At 39.5% G+C, this 20,106-nt stretch overlaps 1 long non-coding RNA gene across 2 annotated transcripts in view; it reads left to right on the top strand.

Annotated features, from left to right (window-relative positions):
• The window catches only part of Gm41331, a 45,478-nt gene extending 31,766 nt beyond the window's left edge, over window positions 1-13,712 (top strand). For both annotated transcript variants that reach the window (XR_875373.2, XR_003951501.1), the window contains one exon: window positions 13,517-13,712. This is a non-coding gene — a long non-coding RNA (predicted gene, 41331). The remainder of the gene's footprint in view (window positions 1-13,516) is intronic.
• Window positions 13,713-20,106: the final 6,394 nt, after the last annotated feature.

A 20,106-nucleotide genomic window follows, 5' to 3' on the forward strand; every position in this document is an offset into this window, starting at 1 on the left:
GAAAGGTCAAGTAACATATAAAGGCAGGCCTATCAGAATTACACCAGACTTTTCACCAGAGACTATGAAAGCCAGAAGAGCCTGGACAGATGTTATACAGACACTAAGAAAACACAAATGCCAGCCCAGGCTACTATACCCGACCAAACTCTCAATTACCATAGATGGAGAAACCAAGTACTCCACGACAAAACCAAATTCACACTTATCTTTCCAAGAATCCAGCCCTTCAAAGGATAATAACAGAAAAAAACCAATACAAGGACGGAAATCATGCCCTAGAAAAAGCAAAAAAGTAATCCCTCAACAAACCAAAAAGAAGACAGCCACAAGAACAGAATGCCAACTCTAACAACAAAAATAATAGGGAGCAACAATTACTTTTCCTTAATATCTCTTAATATCAATGGACTCAATTCCCCAATAAAAAGACATAGACTAACAGACTGACTACACAAACAGGACCCAACATTCTGCTGCTTACAGGAAACCCATCTCAGGGAAAAAGACAGACACTACTTCAGAGTGAAAGGCTGGAAAACAATTTTCCAAGCAAATGGTCTGAAGAAACAAGCTGGAGTAGCCATTCTAATATCGAATAAAATCGACTTCCAACCCAAAGTTATCAAAAAAGACAAGGAGGGACACTTCATACTCATCAAAGGTAAAATCCTCCAAGAGGAACTCTCAATTCTGAATACCTATGCTCCAAATGCAAGGGCAGCCACATTCATTAAAGACACTTTAGTAAAGCTCAAAGCACACATTGCACCTCACACAATAATAGTGGGAGACTTCAATACACCACTTTCATCAATGAACAGATCGTGGAAATAGAAACTAAACAGGGACACAGTGAAACTAACAGAAGTTATGAAACAAATGGGCTTAACAGATATCTACATAATATTTTATCCTAAAACAAAAGGATATACCTTCTTCTCAGCACCTCATGGGACCTTCTCCAAAATTGACCATATAATTGGTGAGAAAAAAGGCCTCAACAGATACAAAAATATTGAAATTGTTCCATGCATCCTATCAGACCACAATGGCCTAAGGCTGATCTTCAATAACAACATAAATAATGGAAAGCCAACATTCACGTGGAAACTGAGCAACAGTCTTCTCAATGACACCTTGGTCAAGGAAAGAATAAGGAAAGAAATTAAAGACTTTTTAGAGTTTAATGAAAATGAAGCCACAACATACCCAAACCTATGGGACACAATGAAAGCATTTCTAAGAGGGAAACTAATAGCTCTGAGTGCCTCCAAGAAGAAACTGGAGAGAGCACACACTAACAGCTTGACAACACATCTAAAAGCTCTAGAAAAAAAGGAAGCAAATTCACCCAAGAGGAGTAGATGGCAGGAAATAATCAAACTCAGGGGTGAAATCAGCCAAGTAGAAACAAGAACTATTCAAAGAATTAACCAAATGAGGAGTTGGTTCTTTGAGAAAATCAACAAGATAGATAAACCCTTAACTAGACTCACTAGAGGGCACAGGGACAGCATCCTAATTAACACAATCAGAAATGAAAAGGGAGGCATAACAACAGATCCTGAAGAAATCCAAAACACCACCAGGTCCTTCTACAAAAGGCTATATTCAACAAAACTGGAAAACCTGGATGAAATGGACAAATTTCTAGACAGATACCAGTTACCAAAGTTAAATCAGGATCAAGTCAACGATCTAAACAGTCCCATATCCCCTAAAGAAATAGAAGCAGTCATTAATAGTCTCCCAGCCAAAAAAAAAAAAAAAAAAAAAAAGCCCAGGACCAGATGGGTTTAGTGCAGAGTTCTACCAGACCTTCAAAGAAGGTATAATTCCATTTCTGCATAAACTATTCCACAAAATAGAAGTAGAGGGAACTCTACACAACTCATTCTATGAAGCCACAATACTCTGATACCTAAACCACAGAAAGATCCAACAAAGATAGAGAACTTCAGACCAATTTCCCTTATGAATATCGATGCAAAAATCCTCAATAAAATTCTCACTAACCAAATCCAAGAACACATTAAAGCAATCATCCATCCTGACCAAGTAGGTTTTATTCCAGGGATGCAGGGATGGTTTAATATACGGAAATCCATCAAAATAATCCATTATATAAACAAACTCAAAGGCAAAAACCACATGATCATCTCTTTAGATGCGGAAAAAGCATTCGACAATATTCAACACCCATTCATGATAAAAGTCTTGGAAAGATCAGGAATTCAAGGCCTATACCTAAACATGATAAAAGCAATCTACAGCAAACCAGTAGCCAACATCAAAGTAAATGGTGAGAAGCTTGACGCAATCCCATTAAAATCAGGGACTAGACAAGGCTGTCCACTTTCTTCCTACCTATTCAACATAGTACTTGAAGTCCTAGCCAGAGCAATTCGACAACAAAAGGAGATCAAGGGGATACAAATTGGAAAAGATGAAGTCAAAATATCACTTTATGCCGATGATATGATAGCATATATAAGTGACCCTAAAAATTCCACCAGAGAACCCCTAAACCTGATAAACAGATTCGGTGAAGTAGCTGGATATAAAATTAACTCAAACAAGTCAATGGCCTTTCTCTACACAAAGAATAAAAAGGCTGAGAAAGAAATTAGGGAAACAACATCCTTCTCAATAGTCACAAATAATATAAAATATCTTGGTGTGACTCTAACTAAGGAAGTGAAAGATCTGTATGATTAAAAACTTCAAGTCTCTGAAGAAAGAAATTAAAGAAGATCTCAGAAGATGGAAAGATCTCCCATGCTCATGGATTGGCAGGATCAACATTGTAAAAATGACTATCTTGCCAAAAGCAATCTACAGATTCAATGCAATCCCCATCAAAATTCCAACTCAATTCTTCAACGAATTAGAAAGAGCAATCTGCAAATTCATCTGGAATAAAAAAAAAAAAAACCTAGGATAGCAAAAACTCTTCTCAAGGATAAAAGAACCTCTGGTGGAATCACCATGCCTGACCTAAAGCTTTATTACAGAGCAATTGTGATAAAAACTGCATGGTACTGGTATAGTGACAGACAAGTAAACCAATGGAATAGAATTGAAGACCCAGAAATGAATCCACACACCTATGGTCACTTGATCTTCGACAAGGGAGCTAAAACCATCCAGTGGAAAAAAGACAGCATTTATAACAAATGGTGCTGGCACAACTGGTGGTTATCATGTAGAAGAATGCAAATTGATCCATTCCTATCTCCTTGTACTAAGGTCAAATCTAAGTTGATCAAGGAACTCCACATAAAACCAGAGACACTGAAACTTATAGAGGAGAAAGTGGGGAAAAGCCTCGAAGATATGGACACAGGGGAAAAATTCCTGAATAGAACAGCAATGACTTGTGCTGTAAGATTGAGTATTGACAAATGGGACCTCATGAAACTGCAAAGCTTCTGCAAGGAAAAAGACACTGTCAATAAGACAAAAAGGCCACCAACAGATTGGGAAAGGATCTTTACCTATCCTAAATCAGATAGGGGACTAATATCCAATGTATATAAAGAACTCAAGAGGGTGGACTCCAGAAAATCAAATAACACCATCAAAAGATGGGGCTCAGAGCTAAACAAAGAATTCTCACCCGAGGAATACCGAATGGCTGAGAAGCACCCGAAAAATTGTTCAACATCCTTAATCATCAGAGAAATGCAAATCAAAACAACCCTGAAATTCCATCTCACACCAGTCAGAATGGCTAAGATAAAAAATTCAGGTGACAGCAGATGCTGGCGAGGATGTGGAAAAAGAGGAACACTCCTCCATTGTTGGTGGGATTGCAAGCTTGTACAACCACTCTGGAAATCAGTCTGGCGGTTCCTCAGAAAATTGGACATAGTACTACTGGAGGATCCCACAATACCTCTCCTGGGCATATATCCAGAAGATGTCCCAACAGGTAAGAAGGACACATGCTCCACTATGTTCATAGCAGCCTTATTTATAATAGCCAGAAGCTGGAAAGAACCCAGATGCCCCTCAACAGAGGAATGGATACAAAAAATGTGGTACATTTACACAATGGAGTACTACTCAGCTATTAAAAAGAATGAATTTATGAAATTCCTAGGCAAATGGATGGACCTGGAGGGCATCATCCTGAGTGAGGTAACACAATCAGAAAAGAACTCAAATATGTACTCAGTGATAAGTGGATATTAGCCCAGAAACTTAGTATTCCCTAGATATAAGATACAATTTGCAAAACACATGAAACTGAAGAAGAACAAAGACCAAAGTGTGGACACTTTGCCCCTTCTTAGAATAGGAAACAATCACCCATGGAAGGAGTTACAGAGACAAAGTTTGGAGCTGTGACAAAAGGATGGACCATTTAAAGAATGCCATATCCAGGGATCCATCCCATAATTAGCCTCCAAACGATGGCACCATTGCATACACTAGCAAGCGTTGGCTGAAAGGACCCTGATATAGCTGTCTCTTTTAGACTAGGCTGGGGCCTAGCAAACATGTAAGTGGATGCTCACAGTCAGCTATTGGATGGAGCACAGTGCCCCCAATGGAGGAGCTAGAGAAAGTATCCAAGGAGCTAAAGAGATCTGCAACCCTGTTGGTGCAACAACATTATGAACTAACCAGTACCCAGGAGCTCTTGACTCTAGCTGCATATGTATCAAAAGATGTCTTAGTGGGCCATCACTGGAAAGAGAGGCCCATTGAACTTGCAAACTTTATATGCCCCAGTACAGAGGAATGCCAGGGCCAAAACATGGGAATGGGTGGGTAAGGAAGTGGGGGAGAGGGACTTTTGGGATAGCATTCTAAATGTAATTGAGGAAAATACATAATAGTAAAAATATTAAAAAAAAAGAACTAAAAAAAATAGTGGGACATAGAGCTAAACAAAGAATTCTCAACTGAGGAATTCAGAATGGCTGATAAGCACCTAAAAAATGTTCAACCTCCTTAGTTCAGGGAAATGCAAATCAAACAACCCTGTGATTCTACCTTACATCAGTCAGAATGGTTAAGATAAAAAACTCACGTGAGAGCAGATCTGGTGAGGATGTGGAGAAAGAGGGACACTCCTCCATTGCTGGTGGGATTGCAAGCTGGCACCACCACTCTGGAAACCAGTTTGGCAGTTCCTCAGAAAATTGGACATAGTTCTACTGGATGATCCAGCAATACCATTCCTGGGCATAAACCCAGAGGATGCTCCAACTTGTAATAAGGACACATGCTCCACTATGTTTATAGCAGGCTTATTTATAATAGCCAGAAGCTGGAAAGAACCCAGATGCCCCTCAACAGAGGAATGAATACAGAAAAATTGGTACATTTACACAATGGACTACTATTCAGCAATTGAAAACAATGAATTTATGAAATTCTTAGGCAAATGAGTGGATCTGAAGGATAACATCCTGAGTGAGGTAACCCAATAACAAAAGAGCATATGTGATATGCACTCACTGATAATTGGATATTAGCCCAGAAGTTCAGAATACCCAAGATACAACTCACAAACCACATGGAACTAAAAACGGAAGACCAAAGTATGGATACTATTGTGGATGCCAACATGTGCTTGCTGTCAGGAGTTTGATATAGCTGTCTCCTGAGAGGCTCTGTCAGTGCCTAACAAATACAGAAGTGGATGCTTACAGCCATCTATTAGATTGAGCCCAGGGTCCCCAATGTAGGAGCTAGAGAAAAGACCCAGGGAGTTGAAGGGGTAGCAGCCCTAGAAGGACTGTTTGGCATGCTGACAAAATCAGTGATATCTTCTTTCAGTCACCACATGCAAAGGGAAATGGAAATATCCAGGAAACGTGATACATTAACTAAAGAAGCAGAAGCTGAAACCAAGGATGTCCATTTTCAGGGACTGTAGGTGTGCTGAATGGACCTTTCTGATTGCAAGGTACTAGCGCAGCTCCTTAAGTTTTCTGATGCTCTTGGTGATGTTCTATAGTACCCGGGCAACCTCTCTTAGGACAATATTTATAACAGCATTTCAAATGGATATATTTAGTGTTATCAACAGTGGCATGGCTAGAATAAAATCGGGCCCAGTCATAGCCTTCAACAGCAATGCCTCTTTATAAATTCATAACAAGACACTGGGATTTATCTACCCAAACAAGCAGAAAACACAGTATACAATGAACATCTGTACAAAGAGATTCAAGTCTCACTTGAAGGTGAAGAGAGAGAAAGCAGAAGGTTAATTTAGAGATATAGAAATATTTAGAGAAATAGTTAGATATTTAAAGAAATTGGGAGATCAGAAAGCTTGGTTGAAGGCTGGCAATTTGTGCAATATACAGAAAGTTTGATGAGGCTTGACAATTTGTGTAACATATAAGAACTGCCTCTAGTTTGTAATTTGACACCCAAATTAACATGTCTCTAGTGGAAGAAGAAACCAAGTGAATCTCTGGCAATCATAACTTGCATATCCAACAGTCACGTGCAGTTTAAAAGAGCTACAAAGGAGGTTGAACACTAGTGCACAGGACTAGCCTCTGATGATCCAGAAGACTGACCCCTTGTCCTCTGAAACATGCATATCTTCCTAAAGTCTCTCCCACTTTTTGATCAGAGACAAGAATTTTTCTGGACCCCCTCAGTCTGGGATTTAGTTGATTTTGTAGGGCTTGTCTTAGCTATCTACACAGGTGTAGCAAGAATGGCAGGTTTCAGGAGGGGTTGCTTCCATTTGCTTTTCAGAAAGATGCAGCAGAGATTCTCAAACCTCTCAAAGCTTCCGTGGGTAAGAAGTCAAGCTAAGGGCTCACCACCACCTATGGCTTGCAGAACATGTTATCATGGCAGCGATTCTATTTTCCTCAGAACCCCAAAGAGGCTCTGGCTCCTGAGCCTGATGGGAAGCTATTTTCTTCCTCACCTATAAGACTGAAGTCTTTGAAAGCCAGAAACCAGGAGAAATTCCCCACATAGTCAACCATAGTTCTTAAATTCGTATAGTCCTACGAAATAAGAGTCATTCTCAATTACCTGGCTAAGTTACCTGTGGTTCCAATTGTGTCCCATTAATGAGAATATGATACACTCCTACTGAATCAGCACAAACAACTCCTTAGTAATGAAAATAAGAAAACTCTTCAAAGGACAGATCGTGGAAACAGAAACTAAACAGGGACACAGTGAAACTAACAGAAGTTATGAAACAAATGGATCTGAAAGATATCTACAGAACATTTTATCCTAAAACAAAAGGATATACCTTCTTCTCAGCACCTCACGGGACCTTCTCCAAAATTGACCATATAATTGGTCACAAAACAGGCCTCAATAGATACAAAAATATTGAAATTGTCCCATGTATCCTATCAGACCACCATGGCCTAAGACTGATCTTCAATAACAACATAAATAATGGAAAGCCAACATTCACGTGGAAACTGAATAACACTCTTCTCAATGATACCTTGGTCAAGGAAGGAATAAAGAAAGAAATTAAAGACTTTTTAGAGTTTAATGAAAATGAAGCCACAACGTACCCAAACCTTTGGGACACAATGAAAGCATTTCTAAGAGGGAAACCCATAGCTCTGAGTGCCTCCAAGAAGAAACGGGAGACAGCACATACTAGCAGCTTGACAACACATCTAAAAGCCCTAGAAAAAAAGGAAGCAAATTCACCCAAGAGGAGTAGACGGCAAGAAATAATCAAACTCAGGGGTGAAATTAACCAAGTGGAAACAAGAAGAACTATTCAAAGAATTAACCAAACGAAGAGTTGGTTCTTTGAGAAAATCAACAAGATAGATAAACCCTTAGCTAGACTCACTAAAGGGCACAGGGACAAAATCCTAATTAACAAACTCAGAAATGAAAGGGAGAAATAACAACAGATCCTGAAGAAATCCAAAACACCATCAGATCCTTCTACAAAAGGCTATACTCAACAAAACTGGAAAACCTGGACGAAATGGACAAATTTCTGGACAGATACCAGGTACCAAAGTTGAATCAGGATCAAGTTGATCATCTAAACAGTCCCATATCACCTAAAGAATTAGAAGCAGTTATTAATAGTCTCCCAACCAAAAAAAGCCCAGGACCAGATGGGTTTAGTGCAGAGTTCTATCAGACCTTCAAAGAAGATCTAATTCCAGTTCTGCACAAATTATTTCACAAAATAGAAGTAGAAGGTACTCTACCCAACTCATTTTATGAAGCCACTATTACTCTGATACCTAAACCACAGAAAGACCCAACAAAGATAGAGAACTTCAGACCAATTTCTCTTATGAATATCGATGCAAAAATCCTCAATAAAATTCTCACTACCCGAATCCAAGAACACATTAAAGCAATCATCCATCCTGACCAAGTAGGTTTTATTCCAGGGATGCAGGGATGGTTTAATATACGAAAATCCATCAATGTAATCCATTATATAAACAAACTCAAAGGCAAAAACCACATGATCATCTCATTAGATGCAGAAAGAGCATTTGACAAGATCCAACACCCATTCATGATAAAAGTTTTGGAAAGATCAGGAATTCAAGGCCCATACCTAAACATGATAAAAGCAATCTACAGCAAACCAGTAGCCAACATCAAAGTAAATGGAGAGAAGCTGGAAGGAATCCCACTAAAATCAGGGACTAGACAAGGCTGCCCACTTTCTCCCTACCTTTTCAACATAGTACTTGAAGTATTAGCCAGAGCAATTCGACAACAAAAGGAGATCAAGGGGATACAAATTGGAAAAGAGGAAGTCAAAATATCACTTTTTGCAGATGATATGATAGTATATATAAGTGACCCTAAAAATTCTACCAGAGAACTCCTAAACCTGATAAACAGCTTCGGTGAAGTAGCTGGATATAAAATAAACTCAAACAAGTCAATGGCCTTTCTCTATACAAAGAATAAACAGGCTGAGAAAGAAATTAGGGAAACAACACCCTTCTCAATAGTCACAAATAATATAAAATATCTTGGCGTGACTCTAACTAAGGAAGTGAAAGATCTGTGTGATAAAAACTTCAAATCTCTGAAGAAAGAAATTAAGGAAGATCTCAGAAGATGGAAAGATCTCCCATGCTCATGGATTGGCAGGATCAACATTGTCAAAATGGCTATCTTGCCAAAAGCAATCTACAGATTCAATGCAATCCCCATCAAAATTCCAACTCAATTCTTCAACGAATTAGAAGGAGCAATTTACAAATTCATCTGGAATAACAAAAAACCTAGGATAGCAAAAAGTCTTCTCAAGGATAAAAGAACTTCTGGCGGAATCACCATGCCAGACCTAAAGCTTTACTACAGAGCAATTGTGATAAAAACTGCATGGTACTGGTATAGAGACAGACAAGTAGACCAATGGAATAGAATTGAAGACCCAGAAATGAACCCACACACCTATGGTCACTTGATCTTTGACAAGGGAGCTAAAACCATCCAGTGGAAGAAAGACAGCATTTTCAACAATGGGTCTGGCACAACTGGTTGTTATCGTGTAGAAGAATGCGAATCGATCCATACTTATCTCCTTGTACTAAGGTCAAATCTAAGTGGATCAAGGAACTTCACATAAAACCAGAGACACTGAAACTTATAGAGGAGAAAGTGGGGAAAAGCCTTGAAGATATGGGCACAGGGGAAAAATTCCTGAACAGATCAGCAATGGCTTGTGCTGTAAGATCGAGAATTGACAAATGGGACCTAATGAAACTCCAAAGTTTCTGCAAGGCAAAAGACACCGTCAATAAGACAAAAAGACCACCAACAGATTGGGAAAGGATCTTTACCTATCCTAAATCAGATAGGGGACTAATATCCAACATATATAAAGAATTCAAGAAGGTGGACTTCAGAAAATCAAATAACCCCATTAAAAAATGGGGCTCAGAACTGAACAAAGAATTCTCACCTGAGGAATACCGAATGGCAGAGAAGCACCTGAAAAAATGTTCAACATCCTTAATCATCAGGGAAATGCAAATCAAAACAACCCTGAAATTCCACCTCACACCAGTCAGAATGGCTAAGATCAAAAATTCAGGTGACAGCAGATGCTGGCGTGGATGTGGAGAAAGAGGAACACTCCTCCATTGTTGGTGGGAGTGCAGGCTTTTAAAACCACTCTGGAAATCAGTCTGGCGGTTCCTCAGAAAATTGGACATAGTAGTACCAGAGGATCCAGCAATACCTCTCCTGGGCATATATCCAGAAGATGCCCCAACTGGTAAGAAGGACACATGCTCCACTATGTTCATAGCAGCCTTATTTATAATAGCCAGAAGCTGGAAAGAACCTAGATGTCCCTCAACAGAGGAATGGATACAGAAAATGTGGTACATCTACACAATGGAGTACTACTCAGCTATTAAAAAGAATGAATTTATGAAATTCCTAGCCAAATGGATGGACCTGGAGGGCATCATCCTGAGTGAGGTAACACATTCACAAAGAAACTCACACAATATGTACTCACTGATAAGTGGATATTAGCCCCAAACCTAGGATACCCAAGATATAAGATATAATTTGCTAAACACATGAAACTCAAGAAGAATGAAGACTGAAGTGTGGACACTATGCCCCTCCTTAGATTTGGGAAGAAAACACCCATGGAAGGAGTTACAGAGACAAAGTTTGGAGCTGAGATGAAAGGATGGACCATGTAGAGACTGCCATATCCAGGGATCCACCCCATAATCAGCATCCAAACGCTGACACCATTGCATACACTAGCAAGATTTTATTGAAAGGACCCAGATGTAGCTGTCTCTTGTGAGACTATGCCGGGGCCTAGCAAACACAGAAGTGGATGCTCACAGTCAGCTAATGGATGGATCATAGGGCTCCCAATGGAGGAGCTAGAGAAAGTAGCCAAGGAGCTAAAGGGATCTGCAACCCTATAGGTGGAACAACATTATGAACTAACCAGTACCCCGGAGCTCTTGACTCTAGCTGCATATATATCAAAAGATGGCCTAGTCGGCCATCACTGGAAAGAGAGGCCCATTGGACTTGCAAACTTTATATGCCCCAGTACAGGGGAACACCAGGGCCAAAAAGGGGGAGTGGGTTGGCAGGGGAGTGGGAGTGGGTGGATATGGGGGACTTTTGGTATAGCATTGGAAATGTAAATGAGCTAAATACCTAATAAAAAATGGAAAAAAAAAAAGAAAACTCAGGAAGAATTTCTGAAATATGAAAGGGTGAGTTGAGGAGGAAGAAATAGAATTTTCATGTCCGTAATAAGAGATGAGCAAAGTCTATAGAAATATACTGAGTGACAAATAACTAGAGCCAAAGATATTCCTTTCACTGAAAAAAATAGAGGATCAAAGCACTACTGCCATTGGAGAGAAATTCTTTAGCCACTCATCAGTCAACCTGTCCTCCATGATTAATTCTTATTCTCCTTAATCTTTGATGAGCAGTCATGTACCTACAGTATCTTTTCAACTACAGAGGTGTGGGAATCTCAACTCTTACATTGCTATGGCCCATGATAATTTATGAAGCACCATCAGAGGCTTCTGGCATGATCTTTTTCTGTGGGTATCTGGGATAGTTCTATTTTGTTGCTGATAAAGCCCCCTGCCCTAATTTGCTGGTGATAGTTAGGAGGTGTCAGAGTATAAACACAATCAACTAGAGAAGGCAGAGTTATAAAGTCTGTGCTTGCCATTACTTTAAAAGTTTGAAAAGTAAAAGACCTGATGAAAGTTAACCACAAAATAATGCAATTGATGGGGAAATATGTCTGACACTTACAGTCAATTCAAAAGGTTTAGGCTAAATATACATGCATGGAAAGATTAATTCTATTTTTCAAAGAAGAGTGCATATGGCATCTAACTTATGAAATAGATAAGCATAATTTTCACAGAAAAAGATTTCAGATGTAATAGTCATGAGCCATCATATGTCGTAAATATCAAACATGTAGTTAGCATATACCAAGGAGATTATCTATATATATAATATATACATATATCAAGAAAACATATTAAGCATGTTGGCACAAGGAAGAAACACCCAAATGAAATAATCTATGCTTGCCTTGCTGACAATTCAGAAGACCTCGTTGTAGTTACAATGCCATCATATCAAATTACTCCCATTAGCTAAAGACGCACCTGAAGCATGTGAGTTTGAGTTTTAAAACATTTTATTAAAGTCTTTATAATAACACTGCTTTTACATGGGTCATATAAAACCTTTGATTTCTTAATTTTTATGGGCATTTATTTAGCCCCCAAGTCAATCCAAAACGAGCTCCTTTAAGGGATTTTATAATTGAATGTGGTAATACCATCTGGATGTAAGAAAATATTGCACAAACACAGTCTTTACAGGCACACACATTCATGAATGTATACATACATATACAGACAGAGACATAAATAGCTTAACATCTTCCAGTTTTAAATTTTAGCCATAGTTGAAGCATTATCACAGAAATATAAAGCTCATTGGTTTATAGAAAAGAATGGGACCCCATTGCCTGTGTTTTTCATTTTTACGAAGATTATGGTTTTGGAAGAGGGGTAAATCGAAGCTTGATATAAAAGCTGAAGCTTTTTCATTATTATTGCTGTAGTACAGCTTTATGTTGACCTTTGACCTGATATATAATTCTGTAAAGCCTGTGGGCTAAAGCAAGCAAGGGAGGCGAGAGGAGAGACCGTGGCTATTATCTGGTGTCTGTCAGGCCTGTTCTTGTGGATAAACATTTAGTTTGCTGTTATTTAGACTTTTTGGTCTGATACTGTTATTATTAGTGTACTGGTGTCCCTAAACTCACGCAGAGTCATCAGTAACGTAAGAGAGAATTACAAGAAAGCATAAGAAATTAAATGACAAAGTGAGATCTGAAAATTGGAGGCAAAGGAGTAGAGTGGGTAGGGGTGTAGAAGTTGAGGAGATTGAAGGACTCACGTCACGTAAGTAAAGACTGAGGAGGGTAGAAAGATTGGAGTTAGAATAGGTTATGGGAATGTCTTAGGATAAGAGACACTGGGGAAGAAAGATGGTCTCTGATGCTGCCTCTGAAAAACTTTTTAAAGGAATAACATGCTTTGCATCTGCAAAAAGTAAGTGGATGGAGGAAAGGCTGTGTGCTACTCGGATGAGATCTCAGAGGTATGAAATCAAGAAGTCTCACAGAATGAGACAGTTTAGGAAGATGCCAAGTTCTCTCAAGAGCATGTGCCCAAAGTCCGGGATGTGTGGGGTAAGAGATGATTGAAAGTTTACCTAGACAGTGAAAGAAATGCCTGCCAGTGCTAGGAGCCGTGGACCTGAAACTGAAGTATGGTTTCCTCAGAAGGATTCATGAAGTTTAATCATATGTTTTAAAAAAATGTAGAAGGATTTAGAGAAATAGTAGAAAACGATGAAATTGAGGAAAAAACAAGTAGACTTAGAGAGATACCAAAAAAAAAAAAATGTGTATAATACTGGGTTATTGGAATTGGGAGGGTACTCACCATTTTTGATTTTGCTTTCCAAGTCAGGTTTCAAAGAGTTTAACGAGACAGCACCACCACTTGCCTGAAGAGAGCAGGCTGGAAGTCAGCATACTGTCCAATCACAGCAAGTTGAAGAAAAACAACAGTTGAGGGGCAGCCAGAATTTTGTTCAAATCATGGCACCATTACCACTATAGTAAGTCATCCAATCTGGACAGGAACTTGAAAACATTTTATTAAGAAGTCTATTGCAATGGGAAGAGGGGAGAATCATCCCACAAAGATTCTTAAAGCTTAAATCACAAATGTTTCATGGAAAGGATGGGCGAGCAAAATTTTATACATACACAGCCTCTTGCTTGGTCTTTTAAAGAAGTAGGGAAGTGAGAGGTGGAGGTGAGGGTGTTACTAAAGCACAGGAAATACCACTAAGTGTAACCTCCCCCACCCCCTCAGCCTGAAACCTGTTTGCTCAGGTTTCACTGTTTGCATCAGGGTGGAGCCTGCCGCTCAATCGTTCTGCCACACCCACTGCTGGAGCCTGCTGTCTTGCTGTTCTGGAGCCATACATGTGGTCACCCTGCAACTGGACCCCAGGATTATTTGGTGGGAATTAGCCCCTTCCCCCTCCTTCATAACTTGATGCACGAATTAGTAAAATTGAGCTTTGATCAGAACCCAATTGTCTCAGCTCTGTTCTCTTTCCCATCCATCTAGTTCCTTTCTTTCAGCTCGAGCCTGCCATCTCAGCCATACCATTCCTCATGAGCCGCTGGTCTGCCCGCAACAACTAAGTTCTGAGTTAATGGGAAAATATTGGCAGGAAGTGTTGGTATGCAGTTATGCACATAGAGGAAGCAGCTTTACTTTAACTGGCCAAGCAAAGAATGGGAAAAGTACAGAGAGATGAGGGGGTTGGTATCTAGTGACCCATAGCAAATCAACTGATACTTGTGTCAAGAACATCATTTGATTAGTTTCATTAGCCCCCTAAAATTAGTCACATTTCCAAAAGACCCCTCGAAAATCATGAAGGTTTTTTCCCTTTCACTGGAAAAGGAGTTAGAAATGGTGCTGGTTATTTCAAGTGCTGCAATGAGTCACACGGGAAATATTGTCAAATCCAAAGACGTTCACAGGCAGTATGTTAGATTTGTATGAGTAAACATTGGTAATGTGAATGTTTTAAACATTGTACTCTGCATGAGAAAGATGAAGATGATGGTAAGCGTTTCTACTGCCCGTGATAGAGCTTTCTGCATCAGACTCCTGCAACTTTGTTTACTGTAAGACAACAGTGTTAGTGTTATAACATTTTAATTACTTTTTGAACATTACCATGGTTGTAAGATTATTTAACTTGAATATTATACATCTTAGACTGATTTTTTTGTTTTTGTTTTTGTTTTGTTTTTGTTTTCAGGACTCATGCCACTGATCTTCGAAATCTTGATGCTTAAAATTAACTCCTGATATAGGAACCTATTTATGTGGGAATCTTGATACAGTTGGAGGGAAATTTTAGTGATATTATGTATGTATGTATATATATATATATGACATGTAATGTATTAGAAGGTTTGTAGTATATCTAACATGTTTTCTATGTGATACTTACATAGATTTATTTTCATAAATTAGAAATACTAAACATCCTTCTCTCAAGAAATTCTTTAAACATTGTGTTTATATATATCTTCCATAAATATTTTATTTTCGATAGACTTTGTTTTGTAAGGAATTAGAGCTACTAAATGTGTCTGTCAGCTGGCTTAAAAACTGTTCATGTTACCCATTTCTGAAAAATGTCAACAGTTCCATCTTGATGGGTAGATAGATTTTTTTTTTTTGGCTAGTTTGTTTTACTCTTGTTGCTCTATGACACCTTTATGATGAGCTGCAAAACAGGGAGCTGCATTTTCAACAAAGGAAAATTGCTGGATAGCTTGGCAGAGAAGGACCATGTCATATACCCTGGGCTACACTTGATGTTATGGCATTTTGAGATTCTCTGTGGTGTCTTCCAGGAGAAAAACAAACTGTGGGAAGACCCACCTGCTATGCTTGTGTGAACAGACAGTAAATTTAATGAAAGCGCCTGGATCGCTGATCAAGTGATCAAGAATAATCTTTCTTGACATTGTTTTTGATTAAAAAGTGGATGAGCTTTTAGGAAGACATACTGTGTTTCAGCAGAGACAATGGCTGAGTCTTTTGGGTTCTTAGATTCTATTTCTGTGCACTTATGTGTGAAATACTTTGAACCTTTTATAAACTGCATGTGACTGTTGAATATGTAAGCCCTCATGTACTCCTCCCTTTCACTCTAGCAAACAAAGTCTAAATTTCAATGGATACCCTATCTTTCATCTTTTCTAAGTTATTGAGTCTTACTAGTTTATTCATTTTTCTGTTCCCTTATAAATCTGGCTATAGAATGAAGACTTATAAACTAAGGTTTCACTTTTTTTCTTGTTAATTTTCTAAAGAGCTAAATGTTGAGTTTCCAGACCCTCATTGAAACTCTAAGTTGCTTGCTGATGGCAAAGCCCCTATTGTTATAGGGTGAACTGGCATAACCTTAAGGAGGTATGCTCTAAGAACAAGGACATCCTGAGTTTTACAGGCAAATGGTTGGAACTAGAAAATATCATCCTGAGTGTGGTAACTCAGACCCAAAAGAACACACATGGCATGTACACATGGCATGTAATAAGTGGGTATTAGCCAAAAAAGTACAGAATACAGTCCACAGAACTCAAAAAGGTCAACAAGGTAAAGGGCCTAAGTGAGGATGCCTCAATCCCACTTGGGAGGGAGAGGAAAAAGATCACAAGTAGGAAGGGAGGGAGGGACCTGGGAGGGAAAGTGGGCTGGGAGAAGAGGGGAACCTGATCTGGTATTGGGTGAGGGAAAATGACTGGAGCTCTGAGGGCCAGCAGAAAGAATGGAAACAGGCAACTTTGGGAGGTAGGAGGTTGGGGGGACCCTCCAGAATGTACCAGAGACCTGGGAGTTGAAAGATTCTCAGGACTCAAAGGGAGGGTCCTTAAATGAAATGCCCTACATTGGGAAGAGGGAACTTGTAGAGTCCACCGCCAGCAGAAATATAGGGCATCATGTGAGGGGGGGGGATGCCATTCCACAGTCAAACCTTTGACCCATATTAATTCCTGTCTGAAACAACTGCAGGGATGGAAATGGAGAGGAGCCTGAGAAAAAGAATGCCCAGCTATGGAGTGCTCACAAAAGGGCACCTTTCATGAAAATCCCCCAAAAGATCCAACAAGCAGCTCAAAGAGTCAGATACACCCAACCAATGGACAGAAGCTGCTGACCCCTGTGGTTGAACTAAGGGAAAGCTGGAAGAAACTGAGGAGAAGGGCAACCCTGGAGGAGGACCAGCAGTCTCAATTAACCTGGACCTCCGAGATCTCTCAGATATTGGACCACCAACCAGGCAGCATACACCAGTTCATATGAGGCTCCCAACACATGTACAGCAGAGGACTGCTGGGTCTGGGTTTAGTCAGAGAAGATGCACCTAACCCTCAAGAGACTGTAGGCCTCAGGCAGTTTAGAGGTCTGGTGGTGTGGGTACATCCTCATGGAGACAGTGGGGCATGGAGGATGTATGGGATGTGGAACAGTTGGCAGGTGGACTAGGAGGGGAGTAAAATCTGGAGTTTAAATTAAAGATTTAAAAGAAAAAAGAAAAAAAGGAAATGCAAATCTTAAAGAAAAAAAAAGAAGGTCTAATGCTCTAATGAAAATAGCACAGGCCTTGGGTACCACTTTCAGAAGGGATTAAATGTGAGTCTTGATGAGTACAATAGCATTTGAGAAGGTTATTATAAAGCCAGTTGTATTGGTCTTTTTGTCTTTCTTGCTGTCTCACTATGTGTTTTCCCTTTCTCTGGGTCAGATGTTTCCATTATGATGCTGTCCATCATTTGTGATATAGCTGGAAGATCTTCACAAAAGTCAAGCTGATGCCAGGTTTATCCTCTTGGACTTCCAAAGATATAAATTGCTTTTTTATTCCTGATATTTTGTTACAGTGTCAGAAAATGGACTAAGAGACAGACAAAGGATAATATAATTACAAAAGCTGATAATAAACTAGTGTAAAGGTATATCTAGAACCTTCTCATGTTGGCTTCCAAATCCATCTTAACTTAATTAATTATTGCCAGGTTCTGCAATTTTTGTCTCACTTCCAATTTAGGGCAAAAATGTACACCCCTACTAAACTACATTCAATGTTTATATTCTAGTTTCCTTTCTGTTGCTCTGATAAATGCTCTGACAAAAAAAAAAGGAATTTATTTAGCTTACACATTCCGGTCATAGTCTATCATTGAAGGACCTCAGGGATAGAACTCAAAGGCAGAAACCAGAGAGAAATATTGCTTTCTGATTTGTTTCCTTCTTTATATTTAGCTGGCTTTCTTACTTTCTTATGTAGTCTGATACCATCTTCTGCTTTTTGTTTGGGGGGGGGTGGTTCTAGACAGGGTTTCTCTGTATAGCCCTGGCTGTCCTGGAACTCCCTTTGTAGACCAGGCTGGCCTCAAACTCAGAAATCCACCTGCCTCTGCCTCCGGAATGCTGGGATCAAAGGTGTGTGCCACCACACCCGGCTTGATACCATCCATCTTCTAATTGACTGTTCCCTTCTGCATCAGTTAATAATCAACACAATCTCTCAAACATGATATTTTCACAGACTGATCTGATCTAGACAATTCCTCAATCTAGCTTGTCCTTCAGATGACCATAGGCTAACTCCTTCCTGTTGACTTACCTCTAACTTTGCCACACTAATAGTCTTAGTTAAGGTTTATGTTAAAGCCATTCTGCTTTGACAGAGCTATCATAATACATTCTATATTGGACTCTTTGAGAAATTCATGTGAGGCATGCTGTGTATATCTTTGGTTTAGCAATCTTTGTATAAATAGTATTTTCCACAGCTTAATGACCAATGTTTATTTACAGTTTTCTTGGAAATTACACCAAGATTTAGTTTGTACTATCCATCTTGCATCATCCGTGATGGTTCAAAGTCCATAAAACTTACCTTGGGCTACACAGTATATCTGAATGTCATAGGCAAAGAAGGCCATTCTTCCTTGATCTTAACATCTCTCTCAGACTGATTAAATTAAGACTCTGATTCTGAAGGTACAAACTCAACTAACCTTTCATATTCTCAAAAAGGCTTCTCAAAATACCTTTTCTGTTAGGAATCCTTAGTCATTAAGAACTTCCTAGGCAAATGGATGGACCTGGAGGGCATCATCCTGAGTGAGGTAACCCAATCACAAAGGAACTCACAATATGTACTCACTGATAAGTGGATATTAGCCCAAAACTTAGGATACCCAAGATATAAGATACAATTTGCTAAACACATGAAACTCAAGAAGAATGAAGACCAAAGTGTGGACACTGTGCCCCTTCTTAGAATTGGGAACAAAACAGCCATGGAAGGAGTTACAGAGACAAAGTTTGGAGCTGAGACAAAAGGATGGACCATCTAAAGACTGCCATATCCAGGGATCCACCCCATAATCAGTTTCCAAACGCTGACACCATTGCATACACTAGCAAGATTTTGCTGAAAGGACCCTGATATAGCTGTCTCTTGTGAGATTATGCCGGGGCCTAACAAACACAGAAGTGGATGCTCACAGTCAGCTATTGGATGGATCACAGGGCTCCCAATGGAGGAGCTAGAGAAAGTACCCAAGGAGCTAAAGGGATCTGCAACCCTATAGGTGGAACAACATTATGAACTAACCAGTACCCCGGAGCTCTTGGCTCTAGCTGCATATGTATCAAAAGATGGCCTAGTCGGCCATCACTGGAAAGAGAGGCCCATTGGACACACAAACTTTATATGCCCCAGTACAGGGGAACGCCAGGGCCAAAAAAAATGGGAATGGATGGGTAGGGAAGTGGGGGGGAGGGTATGGGGGACTTTTGGGATAGCATTGGAAATGTAATTGAGGAAAATACGTAATAAAAAAAAGAAAAAAGATAGAGGAAAAATTAAAAAAAAAAAGAACTGTTTCATCAGTGGGAGTGATGTGGATGCACACTTAGGGTTTGAATTTAGGTCTCCGAGAGCCATCACAAACTTGGTGCTTACTATAGCCTCATCCTTGACCAGATTTTAAAGCCCCATTTGCCTGGACATAGAAAAATATGTGAAGCTACAGTCCTTGATACTTCTGTGAAACAAATTCTAGGCTCTCTGCCCAATCACATGGTTTCTCATCTGGTACTAACTGGCTGAGTGCACAGAACAATTTTTACCCAATCCACCGACTTCAACATATTCTCCTTTCACAGCTCTGTTCACTGAGCAATTCACTGAATCTTGTGCTCTCCTGAAATACCAGCAGCAGTGTCATGGCCTTGTTTCAGTGACGAATGTTATGTACCCCACTTACATGGATTAACAATCTCACTGAGAAACATGACCTAACATTGGGTTGATAGATCTGTTCTCAACTGACACCAGAAGTTATGAAGAGGGCTCCATTGTCTATCATTTAAAATAGGTTGGTGGAATTTGATTCTTTACTCACAGAAAAACTGCTTCAGGTAGCAGAATTACTGC

The sequence above is a fragment of the Mus musculus genome, chromosome 15 (genome assembly GCF_000001635.26).
Source record: "Mus musculus strain C57BL/6J chromosome 15, GRCm38.p6 C57BL/6J".
Classification (NCBI taxonomy): Eukaryota; Metazoa; Chordata; class Mammalia; order Rodentia; family Muridae; genus Mus; species Mus musculus.